Raw genomic sequence first — 17,654 nt, forward strand, 5'->3', positions numbered from 1 at the left:
TGTCCCTTTGATTGGACTGGTGTGACAAGAGTTTAAGAAGGTTGATAGCATTTAGGCATTTATGTTTGAATTGTTAAATGTGGAAAATGAACGTGCGTTCTTCACCCAACACCACACCTTAAACCTTAAACCTTAAAACCTAAAAATCATTCCTCACAGGAATGGAAACACCATTAAATGTACTAGCTGGTACGGATGGGTCATATGATTCCTGGAGAAGACAACACAAATTCTTTTTTTACGTAAAGTTTAAAACCGTTCTTGCTTGCCCCGCTGGCAGGTTTTTGACACCGAGCTGGACTCGACGCTCATAGATGGACATATTGCATGATTTAAAAGATAGCGGGACGGCGTCTACATACATTGAATATGATATTCTATGTGGCACTACCTTTATAAGGGAGTTCATCCTAAATATGAACCGAGTGCAGCGTAGAACTACACCTTGTAGAACGCCGTTTTCTTGCACATAAACCGTTGAGAGTGCGCTACCGACTCACCTACGAAATTTTCTTTCGCAGAAATAACTAGCGAGAGTGTTATTCATGTTGCCTAAGACACCAAATGACTGCAGGTGACTGAGGATCCCGTAGCGCCAGGTTGTGTCATAGGCTTTCTCAACTTCAAAAAACACCATTTCACTCAACTGTTTACGAATAAACGCATATTTATATAAGAATCGAGCGCGACAGGTTGATCATTATTAGATGCCCTGCCCTGAAGCCTGCCTTACCGCTCTTTAGAAGACCATTGTACTCAAGAAAGCACACGAGGCTCCTTTTTATCATCTTCTTGAGGAGCTTGCGCAGACACCTTCTCAAAGCAATAGCCAGTAACTGGCAGCACAGGAAGGGTCTTTACCTTATTTAAAGAAAACCACTACTAAGGCCTCTCTCCAAGATCGAGGAATGTGCCCCGAAAGCCATATTTTATTGTATAGATTGAGAAGTGTTCCATCGGGTATGAGTGCAGGTTGTGTATAATGGTGTAGGTGATTTTGTCTGCACCTGGACCTGAAGGCTTACATGCGGTTAGAGCTGACTTCAGCTTATGAGTTGAATAAGGAGAAATCTAGGAAGTGTGCGACTTGTTACTATCACGCAGGGATGTCTTTTTCAGACGTTTAGTGTTGCATAAAAGTGTTTGTGTAGTGCGCTCAACTGAACACATGTTCGAAGTGTTGCGCAAGTGACTTAGGCGGTTCTTCTAGTGTGTCCCTTTTTGTGCTAACCAGGGGCAGGCTGTGTGTCTGTTCTCCTTTGAGCCTAAATCAGAGGTCCAGACTTCATGTATCTCCATGTATGAATATTGGATTTTAAGAACATGTGCCAAATCTCTCGTTTTGCCTATTGGCACAAACCTTTTTGCAACGCCTTGACCCGTTTAAACAAAAGGAGGTCACCCGACGTGGTGTACCGCTGGAGGATGACCCACACCTTGCTCTCTGGCTCTCACGCCCGCCTAGTCCTCATTCCAACACGGCCTCCTCTGGTTGCGCGGGGTACCACAGGAGTGGGAAATGGACTTTTCGGCGACTAGCCAAGTCAAGTTGAGCGTGTGTATTGTGGCTTAGGGTATGGTATGTATGCGTTTTATGTTGAAACAGCATGCTCCAGAGGATGTTAAATCTTTTTTCAGGCGACCTCGGCCATCCATGCAAGAAGATTTCCAAGGAGAATTGTGCGCACTAAGGTCGTCTGTGACGATGTATGGTTCGGGCAGCTGGTAAACCAGCGCCTCGAAGTCGGAGCGCGACAGTGCAAAATTGGGAGGAATGTATATGAGGCATAACGTTATGAAACTAATAAATATTATGGTACGCATTGCCACAGTCTCAGGGACAGTGTTCAAAGTGAGAGGGTGGCATGCTAAAGATTTTCGGGCGATCTTGTCCACACCAACAGAAGAGTGGTTGCAGCCATCCTGGTCATTTCTGTATATCAGGTAACTATTCAAGAAATTTGTGTCGTGGGAATTCAGATGTTTAGCCTACACACATTAAACTTGGCTGATTAGCATGCAGTAATTCGTATACATTGTCAAGATTTTAAAAAGGGCTCTGCAGTTTTATTGGATAATGTCTTATCTTTCCATTATGAAGTCTTCGCACCCACTGGAGTGTGCTGTTTATATATCGTCTTTCAAGGCTTAGACTGTCGAAGGGGGCTTTCTCGGCCTCTCTAGATGTTTGGATGTAGACCCCTGTTTCTTTCGCTTTGATGCAAACAGGCAAGGTCCCACGTCCAATTTATTCTCAGATGTCATAGGGGTGCCTGATGTACCAGGCCCCTTGGACTAGGTTACCGTTTGGACTCTATTGTTTTTTGATCCGCTGCTGCCGAAGGTATCGGAAGTAGCACAGGTGGAACGGGGGGTGCTGCAATGTTGAGAGCACATACAGGATCACCGGTGTCCATCACCTCCATAGCTTCCACTGGAAGCAGGGAGGGTGAGGAAGCAGAGGCCAGAATGGCATCGCTCCCAACGGTGACTGTTGGCACCACAGCAGCTGCTGGCTCAGCGAGCGCTGTTGACAGGTTCAGCTGCCTGAAGAAACCCAGGAGGTGGGCGGTGGGGGCAGGACCAAGTCCGACTCTCGGTACTGGGTCCTCACCGAAACCAGACTCCACTCCGCCCCCGGCGAGCTGTGTCGGCGTACCTCCCCACGGGGAAATTGGCGAACCTCTTTCCCGCCTCTCGGAATGCGATGTTCTTGTTGTTCTTCAATGCAATGTGATCTTTTTCTTCTGCCTAAACGTTTCGCAGCTCCTGGAATAGGCAGCGTGCGGTGCTTGGCAGTTTACACAGGCGAAGTTCTCAGATTCGCAATTGCAAGTTGCATGATCCTGTGGTGCACATTTTGCCACGTCACTTTACCACGACAGGAGGATGTTCCGTGCGCAAACCGATGAAGCTTGAACCAGCGGCGTGGGTGCCGGACGTAGGAAAAGACCGAACATCTCTTAGAGCCTGCGTTATCTGACTCAGGAAGTGTTGATCGCTGAAACGTCAAAATTATCTTTTGGTTGGTATTATCGGGTCGTTTCGGCGTGTGGTTATTTGCCTCACTGTCGTCACGCCCAGAAGACGAAGGCTGCCTACCAAATCCGCTTCCGTTTCACTTAAAGGATCCCGATGAGAGAGCACGTCCTGGTAGCTATTAATGCTTCGATGGGGCTTGATCTCGATGTCAACATCGACCACGCGCGTTTGTGCGATGAGGTAAGCGGACTGCTAATTGTTACCCACCTCAAACGGGAGTTCTCTTGTTTTAGTTTCTTAACCTTGTACGACTTTCCGACAGGGCTTCAAAGTTATTTGGAGATTAAAAGCACGGACTGGGAAGTGATTGAATTTGTCTTATCAAGAGATTTCATTATAACATAGCGCGAAAATATATTGGGCTTTAGGAGCCGGGTTGGTTGCAATAAAGGAAAGGAAACTTCACTGCGGCCCCTTTTCAGAAGCGATAACGTTTTTTTTTTTTTTTTTTTTGTGGGGGGGATTTGAAAATACCATATATTATAGTATAAAAGCAGGGGACGGGGGTATTTTCTTCGCTCTGGTTATCTTGATACCGAGAGAGCTCTCGGAGCTCCCTGACTGGTGAACAGACAGTGAGCCCTTCTGCCGGAGCTTGACCTGAGAAAGAATGCCTGTATGAAGTGATCGTTCTAAAATTGTGCAATATGCTTGCCTTTCTTTTAGGTTGGCATCTTTCTTTTTACTGAAATACAAGCGGTGGTTTGTTAATGTATTTTCTTAGCAATTTACTTTTGGTATGTTTAGCCCGCGTTTTCAGTATCGGAGTCGGTGTGTCAAAGTGCTGAACACCTTAGCACTCTCCGCCCTTTAAATCGGTGGAATTCTACTTGCTCACTGCATGTCTAATAACTTTCGAAGGTGTGCTGAATTAACTCATGTAATCGTTATTACTCAAAAGCAGCTGAGCGACCTATTTTTAGTTTTGTATGTTTGTTTGATTCACTCCAGTCGCGAGAAGCACCACAAGGATCAGTAGTCATGCATATCAGGTAGGTTTAGAAGGAGACCTCAAAGCCCTGAAAAATTGGGGCCAGAAGTGCAGGGTAATTTTAACGGATCTAATTGTAACTCAGTCTTTTTTCGCAGGCGTAATTATCCGTTTTCGAGCAAAAACGACCTACATGCAAGTTTTTTACAAACGACTAATGGTCTGAAATACCTTGCCCTACATATCTCAAGTGAACTATCATGAACCCTCCACACCAATCCCCTCATTTCAGCAGCTAGTAGATCTTTAGGTTGTGGTCCACGAGCCCTGCAGTTTCCTCGTAGCCACTTACAAATGTCAGCTTCCACCAAATTGATGTGGAGGGTCCATGATAGATTACTTGAGATATGTGTGCCAAGGTATTGGTAACAATTAGTCGTTTGTAGAAAACTTGCATGTAGGGCGTGCTTCTTCTAAAACGAATTACTACGCCTGTGAAAACAGGCTTGGTTTCAATTAAACACGTTAAAATCATGCTTGAATTCTGGGATCCACACCAGAATTACCTCATTGAAAACACAGAAGGCATCCAAACCCTCAATGCTAGCTTCAATTTTTTTGTTTACTCATCGTTCACCAGTGTAACATGCCTAAAGAAACATGCCATGCTGAATCCTTTTAGTCGCCACCGAAAAATCGTCGCGACTGATATTATTTCATAACTCGTAATATTTCATTACGCCACAGCCCATTACTCTGACTGTCGTTAAAACAATATTGAGGCACAATACATTCGCCTGAAAACTACCACATTCGCAGAATCGTTCTATACTAGAACAGCAAGGGAATGGAACGCACTTATATATACCAATGTTAGCATTAAATTGTAGAAACCTGTAAAATTCACTGAAAACCTTTATGGGACAGTAATAATTTACGAGAAAACTTTTGAACGTATCTAGCCCTTTTTTCTTCTGACAGCCCGTTCTATTTCTTGTATAATGGTTCCTAATTTTACCTTCCTCATGCGGCGTGTGTAGTTTCAGTTGTTTGTACTTGACAATGCTTTGTACCTTGAAGTGATATTATTTAAAACCACAAAAAGATTTTTTCCAAAGTCCTCAAACAACTGCAGCCGTTCAGAACCTGTTTCAATTGTCTGCTTTGTTTTTTCTCCATCAGCTATGTCCTACCACTTTTATTGTTTGATGGCGTTGGACATCCTATTTGCATAATCCCCATCTCTTTATTACCCACCGCTCATGTTACGTCCCTTTTGTCAGCGACCCTTGAGGAAAACAAAATGAAAAAAAATGAAATAAATAACTCTCGAGCATGCTTAGTAGTAAAGCTAGCTTCTACGAACGTCGCAATGCGAGCGCCCTAATACAAGTAAATAATTCTTGTTTTATGTTGAGCGAACACTTCAACATCAAAAAAATTCAAAATGGGTAAGTTTTTTAGGTGCCACTTGGCAGTACAAATTAGGAGCGACGTTTAAAGCTGGATATCTGTGTGAGGAATTACAGGAATAAATCTGTATTCAGCTATCACGTACCGACTATGCGCACTGTAGGAAATACAAGTTCGTATGAAAAACCGAAACACTAGTATTGTAGGTTTGGTTTACTTCATCTGAAGGCTTTAAATGCAACTCGGTTGTATGATATGGCAAAACAGGCATTTTTCTTACTTTGTTTGTAGATTGTTGATGTAAGTGTTATTATGTGTGTTACACGCATTTCTGTGGAATTATTCGACGCTTTTTAGTTGAATTTTATTCTTGGTTTAATGCAATTTTATTTACTCAATTTCGAATTACGAATATATCGCTCAATGTATTCTGCCTAAGTTATAGATTCTTTAGAAAAGTTGTTATCAACTGATATTTTACTTTCTGTGTCTCATGTTTGGTGTGTGGCTTCATGCGAATAATTTTGAAAATGCGAGCCCTCTGTTTCAAATGTAGGTTTGTGGAACACTTTAGTATGCTCGGCAGTTTTGAAAGCAAAATTGAACAATTTTTATTGAACACTTGCTCCATTGCGATCTTATCTTCGTGTTTGGACGCGCAATACTTCAACGTTCAGAAAGTTTATGCGTCATCACAAAATCTTCAGCAGAATAGGAGATATTTATGGCTGTATTACGCCTATTTGGGTCACGTGATGGTGCATTCATACCTGCAGTGATATATAAAGTATCTATCCTTGGTTACATTGGGGGTACCGTGTGAACACCCCCTTTAGGACGTACTCTTTTATAAAAAAGTTGACCCGGGTTAGATCCTGCATGGACACAAGTGGGGAGTTCGCATTTACTGCAGCGACTGTTTGCAATATCGGACACCAGTGGTAGTTTATTTAAAACGTCTATTGTGGCATTTGCGTTAGATGTATAAATAAATTTAAATATGTTTAGTGAACACGTATTTTGTATGCGAAAAATGCGAAAAAAAAAATTCAGATATCAAGTAGTGCCTGGGGAGTAAAACGCACATGTTTACGACACATAGAGTGCTTATGCGGGCTCGGACATAACGGCTTTAGGCTTGTAGAAACGGTGCTTCATCCCAAGCGGGCAATTTTGGCGGCCTTACAGAACAAATAATAAATGTTACCCATGACAACCATAAAATTGTGTTTACACGACGTAATTTTGCGGGCGTAAAAAAATGATATAGCGCCGCTTGCGAAAACGGGAAGCTTTGAGGAAGGACAAGGATATTTACAACAGCGACGGGAACCACTCCTCTAAAAACAAATAGTCCCACCAGGCCAATGTTTCGAGGAAATGTACGACTTTGTATAATGTTCAGAGTATTTGTTTCTAACTCGGGTCAGACCTGCTTTACACATTAATATGTGACAAAACGATAGGCGCCGTACCTGGGAAGCTAAAGCTTATAACTACGCCCAAGGGATAACGGATTTGAGGAGGTGCAAATCTCCTCGACGTAACTGTTGTAGTAAAAGTGGCCTATCTATAAAGCTTGGAAAGAGGACCTAAGGGGAATTCGGTGGATCACATTCCTATGGGGCTGCATAATTCATGACCCACGGGCATAAAAAGCATCGTGTACCAATACAAACAAGTAAATATATACAATGGAAATCTCCTAACAATTTCGTTGGCTCCTTTTAGAAATGTATCACCTATATAATAAAACAAACGAGTAGTTCTTCACCTACAGCCTTAAAAACCATCGTAAAATAATCAAAAGAATTTACAATATCCAATGAGAATTTTCTGACGGCATTGTTTGCGTTTTTTAAAAAAATATCTGACTTATTTGCGAGCTATCCAATGTATATTGCGGCGGCAAGCAACCATAGGAGAAAAGGATGCCGATGTTCAGTACCGTCATTTAGTGACGGTAGACGGGGACAACCGAACGCCCTCCGAGACGACCAAGAACATTTCATACCCTCCATCCCTAGTTGTAGTGATGTACGACAGGCTCCTGGGCCATCCGCGGGCGCAGGGCGGGATGGCGACCATTTTTTTTGCTGGCTACAATATTTGGGCAAACATTAAAAACATTTCTTCTCTCAGCGTATGGCTCCGCACAGAACGCGAAAGATTTGACCGCTCGAAACTTCGTGCTAATGCTTACAATCGCCCTGATCAAAAACCACCAGAAGCCGCTATTGCGGAGCCGATTTTATCGAACAGCTTCAGGGCGCGTGTCTTCTAACTGAACTCCTCACTTTGTGAACAGGACAGGACCACGGGCTGCTTCTTTACTGTTTTTATCAAATAGCATAATTTTTTGATCCTACAGTGCCAATCATGTATGTTTGAACCCAACATGTCAGCCAGTTTTATGTACGACCTTGAAAATATCACCATTGTGTTTGAAGAAACAATTGTATCTGTCACCTATTCATTCACATGTTTTTTTGACGTCTAGTATTGCGATTAGGAAAAACAACTGGACAAGACCGGCTCAAGTACCTTGAAAAAAAAAAGCTTTGTGATTCTTATGGCTGACATCGCAAACAAAAAGCTCCTTCTTTATATTCTGAAAGTTTTACCGCTTGCTGAGCTTCAAGTTACCGTTGAGCAACTGCTCATCTCCAGAGTAGGAATGACTTCGCCTTCTTCTTTGGAAATGTTTAAAACGAGATTTAATACAAATTTTCGTATAGACTACCTACCCATCGGGAACTATGACAGCCAAACTATACATACTACATACACGAACCCTACAAAATAAACCAACACATAATAAATTGTAGGTGTCTGTAATACAATGTAATAAATAAAGATGCAAATACTCCCCTAGCCCGTCCTGGCTGCTTCACTTTTTCAGGGCATGGCCGTACATGTACGGCATCGGCCAACACTTTTAAAATGGTCAGTGACGTACATGTATGGCATTCCTTGTACCTTTAAAAAGCGCGCCTTTTTTGCCACCTTCTCTTGCTTCGCATGTGGTGCAACACTTCTGAAATGCGCAAATTTTTTCTTGCAGCGACGGCTCTTCTTTTTATTTTTTTGTGATTTACTTCTGCGGCCCGAACGCTATCGGTTGCGCATCCGCTAAAAAGGCGGTGCCCTGAGTATCGCCCACCGGGTGCCCGGGCGCCTCTCGCTTCTTGCGCCTGCGACAGACAAAGGTCGCGTGCGAAACTGACGAGGCTTTCGTCTCTTTTTTTAAATGCAGAGCATTTGTTTAACTCACGATGCCACCCGGCGTTGTCGGCGTGCCTCGGCGTCCGCAACAGCCGTTCAAGGTGCGCCGTCTCAGCCACTCCTGTTCTCCGGCATCACGCTACCCTCCTCGCTCTCAACAACAGGTCCGCACCACTCCCCCCACACTATATAAAAAAATAACAGTTAACGGCGCCTGGTTTCCATCCCACGACCCTGCGGGCAGAACTCAAGGTACATGGTGCTCTACCGACTGCGCCACAAAGCCGACACAGAATGGAAGGCTACGAACGCGCCTTATATCCTTGACTCATTCAAACTACGTCAAGAAGCTGCTGATAGAACGCATTCACTACCTGTGGGCGGAACGCGAGGTACATGGTGCTCTTCCCACTGCGCCACAAAACCCGACACAGAATGAAAGGCTACGAACGCGCCTTATATCCCTGAATCATTCAAACTACGTCAAGAAGCTCCTGATACAACGCATTCACTACCACCAACTCCCCAAACACTAAACGTTAACGCAATACACCCACCCCCTATGCGACGCATTTACTCGAGTCCCCGTCGCGGGGAGATGGGCCCTTTTTGTATTTTATGAGCGGCACGCCACCTATCGCTCGCCCGTCCGGCCGCGCGCGCCCGCTCGGGCGCAGAGTTTGGTTTTGGTATCATCAACCGGGCGCTTCCCGCTTTTTGCGCCCGCGAAACTTATGTCTATCTCATTTTGATTCACCTTAACGGTGCCGCCTTGCTACTCTCTCCTTTTTGTTTAGCATTTTGCTTGTGTTACTCATAAATAAACCACATATATGTAACAAGAATTATTTTTTGTAACATTGTGGTCGCCCTAAAAACTTACGAACATTTTTCACCAAATATATTCCTTCAAAAAGTTTGAATGAGCAATGAAAAAGTGACCTAAGGGGGCAGCATTTGGCGCAAAAATTCGAACCTCAAAGGGTTCAAGTAAGTGTCTCTCTCTCTCTCTCTCTCTGTGTGTATGTGTGTCTGTGTTTCAGCCGTCATTACTTCATAAAACGCCTAATTCTAAAACTATCTGAAACTAGCAGAGGAAGATAAAACTGCTTCTTCTTGATACCTGGTCCTAAATGATTTTACTGCGTGTTGAACGTTGTATGTGATAACAAACCCATTCTGTTGTGCATGACCTAGGTTGGCTGTTTATCTTGCATAAACCTACAATTTTAAAAATCTTTGTTAAATCTAGTTATTCGTTTCATTTGGGCATGTATTCAACCCCGTATTTGTACACTGCACGAAGTGTGCTCGTTTGTTCTTTCTAGAAAGAATGCTTGAACTGTTACGTTTTTCTGTGGTGGTGCGGATTTGTTGCACTGTTCGTTTATCTTTGATTGCATCCAGCCCTTCAAATGCGTTATCCCTGGGCAGTGGCCTTGTAAGAAGATGGGCGATCTTTGTTTTGCCACGCAACGTGGACATAACTACATGTATGTATTTATCTCCAAAATGAATTGGAAGTGAAACTAAAATTTAACACTGTGGTATAAAGGAAGGAAGAACGAGTGTGAGACCTGATGCGTAAATACGTTTTTTGTCATATTTGAAATAAAAGGAGAACTTTTAAAGTAATGTCAATACTTTTAAACATTCAGAACGCGCGTGTCTTCTTATTGACTGGTTGCCTCAAGTAAAAGAACATGTAGCACTAATGCTGGTTTCAATGTTGTGCAGCCCGTCATCTCCATTTACACTTCTATACCGATTACAGCTGGAACTTCAGCGACATCGGCATTTTTATGGAAATGCAGTCTGTTACACGGTCCTGGCTGATGGCGTGCTCGGTGCAGATTGATACGCCTTAAAATTATACTTCATTCATTTATTTTTGTTAGGGCCCCAAGAGCCCCGAATACGTCCACTACTCAGCTCTGTTAAGCCTTCCCCTTTTTTTCTAGCCTCACTTTGCCAAAATAACATCCAATATACGCACGCGAGATCCTTTAATACTACAGCTAAGCTTGCTTGATGGAAAACGTTCGTGCAGTGAATTGTGTCAGCTTGAAGTTCCCGAGGCTGCCAGTGCAAATAAAGGGATGCGTAACAATCCCCGCTGTACCACTGGTCTGACAGCCGCAGTGCTAAGGAGTGTAAGCTGCTAATAACTGACTGCCGATATTTGGGCTGCGATACGAGATCAAATCTTTACGTTAAATACCACGCCAGAGTGGCCATAAGCTTTTTACAAGGAGAAAGCGCTTTTCATGCCCCAAAGAACCTTCTTAGCATGCTTGCACCTATCCAATTTATCCGACAAGGAATCCCTGTTGATGTGTTCTTACGGACCAGGCAGCACTTCGTAACTGAGATATTTTTACAGGAAAGAAAATAAAAGAAGAAAATGAAATGTGAAATATCAAAAAGCAAGAAAGCAATACTTGCAGTATTACTGGATTCAATACATCAAGTATCTGAGCCCCCTGGTTTCCCCGCTCGTAACACCGCCTTGTACGAGACGGAAACGGGCACTGAAACTTGCGGGCAAATAACTTCAACTGAACGAACTGATATGGAAGGCGAAACATTTATTTATGCTGTGATTTGTCCAAACAAGCAGAGCGCGCGTGTCTTCTGACCAGTGAACGTGCTTTACCAGAAAATGTATACAGTGCTGCCGTTTCGAATATTTCTACGACCAGAGCATCCACGTACACACAATGCGTGTAAAAGGGCTTGGTAGAAAGTAACAAGTGAAGTGACAACTTGCTTGCTTGTAGCTTTACGTGTCGAAGTCATAGAAAAACTCATGCCTTTATTGCGATTACAATACTTTTACATTAAAAAGTGTGGTTTGCTAATGGTATGCTGTCTTGTGGTAACTGAAGTGCACTGCAGCTGGTTTCAGTATTTTAACGAACGCTGTATCCTGAACACCCGATAGAAACGACGCGCTAACCATTCTTACTGTCGTGATTTGGAAAATCTGAAGCGTCTATTTTTGTGATGATTTATTTAAAAGCTGAAGATAGCCTGAAAGGTCCAGTTATGAGATTAGCGGCCGGGCGCCCGGGCTGCGCGTGAGAACCCGCCGCTCTGTCTAGCGACGTAGCACTGCCAACACTGCGCTGCAACCGCCACCAATTCGCAACGGCGTGCACGGGAGACGAATTATCTGGCCCACAGTATATCACAAGGATTATCCCCTATTGAGAAAGCAGACAGGCCGCCGGATTCCGGGAACGTCTGCTAGACGCAAGGAGGTGGAGGGATTACCGTCGTCGGGGCGAGCGCGCGCCGTGCAAGAAGCCATTGTTGAAGCGCCCCCGCCGGCGCAGTGCACTGCGCCAGCGTCTTTCGCTCTAATCCCTCGGGGTCGTACGCGCCGGCTGGCCCGCGAGCGGTCCGTTGACCCAGAGATGACGCCGACTCATTGAATATTCCCTGGCGTGCTGAGTGACAGCTGTCTACATGAATTTGGGCACTCCCAGACGCGTGTACGAACGCTACAGGGGCGTTGCCGAGAGAGGGTGATCTCGAGGTTTTGTAAGGCCGAACTTGGCCGTTTGAAAGGGTTCTTGTCTGAGCGCTCAGCTGGCAGTACCCGGCGGGACAAGGAGTCTCGACCGTTATAGGTAGGTTGGAATTTGTGAGCCCCCTAGTCGAGGTTAAGATCGCGTTTGAGGTTGAGGGTGCAGCGCCGTACCGGGCAACTATACGGATCTTGAGGCAAGACAGATTGTCAGCCGTGGTTTCTCGAGCGGTTTGTGTACGCTCCGAGAATAGGAGAGTTAGACGAAGCTGAGGAGCTCAATTGATTTGTGCGCACTCGGAGCTAGCGTCTAGCTGCAGTTTGAAGTTTTTCTTTTTATTACTTGTGTACCACGTTTTCATACTGTAAATAGCTGTATATAAACTCTTCGTTTCACTTAATCATCCCCAATGCCTCGAGGTCGTCAATTCGACCGCCGCCGCCAGGAACTTCAACACCATTGCCCTGCCAGCCACCTGCCAAATCAACGGGAGCCCGGACGATTGGGTTCCTGATCGACACCGGACTTCGCAGAAACGATCTTTACTGAGCCCATGTGCATACAGGATGATTTGGGATGACGGAAACTGAGTGCAGTGGTTCTGTTTTCAATACTTCAACGAACATTAAAACTCTCCCCTTTGAGCTTCTTATACGGCCTTGTACTAGAACAAATAGAGACGAGAAAACCATGAGGGAAATGTTTTTATTGTCATTATCACCACCATGATCATTTATCCTTTTTGTAAACTTACAAACTGCAGCGAAGAGAAAAAAAGCGTGACTGCACACTGTTTGGCGCCACCTGTGTTCCCTTACAAGTAAGCAGTTGGTAAAAGGTAAAAACACTAAGTAAGTGACAACAAATACGTGCGCGCTTCAGCAGCACAGCTGAACATGATCATAGAGAGAACCATAGGAGTGTAGATTACTGCGGATAGCAGATGTAGACAGAGTGCCTAGATGATGATAGCGTGCAGCATTCAAAAACTGAGGGACAATAAAAATTACATAGAAAATCTCTAATTTGTTCTTCACTTCGGGAAGATAAAATTCTAAGGTTTACTAACTTGATATGACGGCTGGCGACAGGTGAGGGAGAAAAATGAAGAAAGAAATTTGTCATGCCTCCAGTTAATTTTTTACACAAACAAGCAACCCTATAGTGGAATAGTCTGTTCACCGGTACACTATTGTATTGCAATACACATGCCTAATTCGAGAATCGTAACGATTCATTGAAAATGCGCACAGCATTTTCTTCTGTAAATTTAGTAACTTCAAAACATAGGGCCCAGTGGTGTTGCACCTGACGCGAATATAATTGCTGAAGTGGGAGAAAAATAAAGCGTAATTCAATGCAGTCCTATTTTTCGTAGGTAGAATTTGTCGGTTACGAGAAAATTGCCGACATTCCTAGCAAACGTTGAAAAGTTTCTAACGTGGGCATCCTATGATATAGTATTACTGAACGCGAATACCAGTGATGTGAAAGCGTCTACGTAGTCGACAACATTACCGCGGGGGTATTGATCCGGTGGATTACATACATCTTTTCGTTTGGGCACAAAGTATACTGCTTTAGTTTTCCCCCGTGGATTTTTTTGAGTGGATAAGGATCACATGGCGAGTAATGAAATCACTGAAATGTAGAGCAGAAAGAAAATCCAATAATGAAAGCAATTAATAGGAAAGACCGCTGCCTAATTTCGGTGAACATATGTGTAACCACTCGGGCAGTGCGTCTTTTAACTGGCCGGTTCAGTTCCTGTGGGAGAACATAGAAGAACTGTTGCTGGTTCATTACTTTTGTGAAGATTCAATACTTCTCCCCTTTATGTTTTTAAAAGCAGCCTTGTAGAAAATGCTGGTTAAGGCCTAAAAACTTTCATCTATAGGCAGGACCAAGCTACGCCAACTTTTAGGAACAGTGTTTTTAATCATTAAAAATGCAATTTCCTAGTGTAAAAGGCTTCACAAATGGCTATTACGTTAAAAACAAAAAAAATTATATAACCAATTTGCTTTGGGTTACGGCGCCAGCTGCAGGCGTATTACACATGCTGTGCAGATGGCAGAACACACCGATGGCAGAACACCCGATGGCAGAACACAGTATACATGTTTGATTGCCCCCAGCACATAAGATGGTTGGCGGGTTTGCTGTTAACTTGAGTTAAATAATCGCTAGAACTCTTTTTATATATCGTTTATTTACAGATGGGGGCCATTTTAATAATGTTGAAGGAAAGAAGATCTTTGTGGCGCATTTAAGGGTTCCGCCCGTTATGTACACAAGCCGACTTCATCGGGGAGGCAAGCATGAGGAGACATTCACTGCTGCATCGCTTCATGAATTCATTCATGAAACTGATCTTTAAAAATGTAATTGCCACGTGCGCCATGGCGTAATGTGGGGCTATGTATTGCAGAAAAATGAAAAGGTCACCATGGCGACCCGCGAAAGTGGAGGTCCGGCAAAGTTGTTTTAAACCACAACGAATGGTGATGGTAGAAGGTATGAAACACTTTTGTCAACTCAGCGGTGATTGCACTACACAAACATAGAGAACATCGCCAGTTTTTCACGTACTGTTTCGTTCTGCCACCATGACTACTTGTGAGTTTGCATTTCGTGACATTTTTTAACGCTGGTACGTTAGTGGGCGGCCGAATTTGATTTTTGATGCGGTGTAGTCGGTCAACTCACGTAGGTTTAGCTTATCGGTCATGCTTTACTGCAGTGCCGAAGGACGTTGTTCGGACTGCGAATAAACGACAGCGCGTGTAACAGCATTTCACAAGCAGATGTGTGTCAGCGTGTGTCGAGCCTAACGGCGAGGCCGCAATCTCGCAAAACTGCTGAACAAAAAATCGCCGCCGCATCTTACTTGCCGTCCACGCTGAGATAATCCAATACCTTATGTACTGAGACTACGCTTGGCTTCGGTGGAGGTATAGGCTCTGCCGTTCAGAGCCTGACGCATGCACTCGGTGTCTTGGCCAACCACAGCCCTATTTAGTGACAATAGTTTTGCTAGCCTTGAAGAAAGTCTGAAAACATATTCTTTACGAGTAAAGCATAGTGGAAAGTCCCTTTATTCACTGGTGCCTTGAAATCCATGATGCGGTTTGGGTGCTCGTTTTGTGGTTCCCTCCAACGATATCTAAGCTTTCTGCGGTATGCCTCATAAGCCTGACACATGCTCACGACGTCTTGAACCTTGGCGCCTTTTCTTTTTTGCCCAGAGATATCGTTTTTGTCAACGGCGATGAAATCGTTGAGGGTTGAGGTATACAACCTTTCTGTAATATATTTAGTTCGAGTGAAAATAGAAGCGTCCACCTCATATCGCAGGCATCGTGCCAATAGCCGACGTAATACTCGACGAAACTAAGGCGCGTCATGCGCAGCCCTACTCCTCCCCAGAGGTCACCTAATTAATGCTTCAAAGCCGCTACCCGAGCCCAAATCCGCGCTAAAGGTACGCATACGGTGGCGTTTGTAGCCTCTAAGTGAAAATCTGCGGCACCGGTACGATTTTTGCAGCAGTTAAACTGGTCTTCACGTAATGAACAGGGTGAATAGCTCGTAAATCAGCCTCAGTGTCCCAGACAGACAAACAGCCCCAATGCTACTACTGCTTCAAGATGATCACGCTGTGTTTAATTTCAAAATCGGAGCGTTGGCCTATAGAGATAGGGCTCTGCTTACCCCTGAAGCTCTGCCAATTCCCTACTCTGAATTCCCCCCAAAATCTTAGACTACCTGGCTGCCTGTAACATCATCCGCCTCGGTGGCATCGAAAGAATTGTATATCAGCACTAACCCCGTGTTTTTTGTGACCATGACACATATTCTGCTTGGAAAACCCTAGAAAAAAAATTTGGACTTCGCGTGAAGTACATTTACGTACGCTACGTAAGGTCGTAGAATGACCCTAGGTCTGAAAAGCGTTTGGGAGCGTGTGTGCAAAACCATTTTTAATTACCCTGCTGGAGCTGTGGACATTTCTTTCTACTTGGTTTTTTTGGGGGTCGCCCTATAACAAAATCTAGATTACAACATCGGCAAAAGTTGAAAGTCAGCGGGCACAAAAAGGTAAGCCTATAATAAAGCAATAAATCTTATCGATTATAATCGAATCCTTGATCCTGCAGACAATGAACAACTATACTAAAGAATCGCCCAAAACTGGGACTATGTCTAAAATGGCGAGTAAAGCGTAAAAATGTACACAAGGGGCGAGAGAAGGACACACAGAAAAGCGCTATTTCCCACTGACACTTACTTTTAAAAATGCTCTTATATATACACAAGACGTGCGCACATCAGCGCATATTTCCATTATAAAACGCAAATAAATACCTCCCGTATGATCACTGCTTCGTAGCCACAGATTATAAATGTCAGCCACTGACAACTGTGCATTGCGTGGGTCTAAAAAGTGTAAAAAACACAACACAACAAGAATCAGAAAAAGGAAAAAAACTAGAAAAATACCACTCATTTTTCTCGCACCAAAGAAAAAGCAGAGAGGGTAGGTGACGCCGATTTGGCATCATTCAGAAGCAAGATACGCACTTTCCTTAGCTGACGAACGTATTGACAGCATGCTGATTCAAGCGTCGCCCAGGCACAGCATTTCAGCTGCCCCAATGATTTCTCTTGCGAGGTGGTTCTTGAGCTTTGCTATAATCACTGTCTTATCAAAGCGAGGCGTGGGCGTTTTTATTTCTGAGGTTTTTATTAGTGGGGTTTTTATTAGTCAACAGTCCTTGAGAAGAACGCAACCATCGGCCATTCACCGGAATGCATAACTTCAGGCCTTCTTTGCAGCTTCGCAATATTTATGTAGCTAGTTGGCGAGGTTCTTTCTAACGCGCTCAAAGAACGCGAACTTTTCTGACGAAGATGAATATCGCGGTTGAAGTTATATATGACGGACGCAGGAAGCTTTCTCTGAACGAGATACAAGGTCCTTAAAGTAGAAGTTTCAAGTTTAAAATACAAATTTGTACGCCCACAACACCCTACAGGGAACTCAATTCGGACAATAAATCTCAAGGAGGCAGATTGATAATGCAGGTTAAGTGAAAGATGACGGACGCAAGAAGCTTTGTCTGGATGAGATACAAGGTGGTCCTCAAAGTATAAAGTCCAAGTTTAAAATGTCACACGTTTCGCTCACAACACAGTACAGGGAACCCGATTTGGACAATACATTTGAAGAAGGCACATTGAGCGCCTCGTGTAGAAAACGCGTCCACCGGGGCGCAAGCAGACATGGGTCGCCCCTGCCACGAACCCGTTGTTTATTTTGTATCGCCATTCCGACAGGCTTGAAGGATTTTAGAATTTCGTCTGGCATTTACGCTGATCGCTGTGGAAACCTCCTCTAGTTATACGCCCCTATATCATGAACTCTGGCCTTGATTTCATCCAAGTGTACATGTTGCCTTGTTTTATGCATATCGTTTGATTAGCCAAATTTTTGCATCCCATGTAAA

Source organism: Haemaphysalis longicornis, unplaced genomic scaffold (genome assembly GCF_048455015.1).
Source record: "Haemaphysalis longicornis isolate Haplotype H1 unplaced genomic scaffold, Haemaphysalis longicornis Haplotype H1 scaffold_11, whole genome shotgun sequence".
In the NCBI taxonomy this organism is placed as follows: domain Eukaryota; kingdom Metazoa; phylum Arthropoda; class Arachnida; order Ixodida; family Ixodidae; genus Haemaphysalis; species Haemaphysalis longicornis.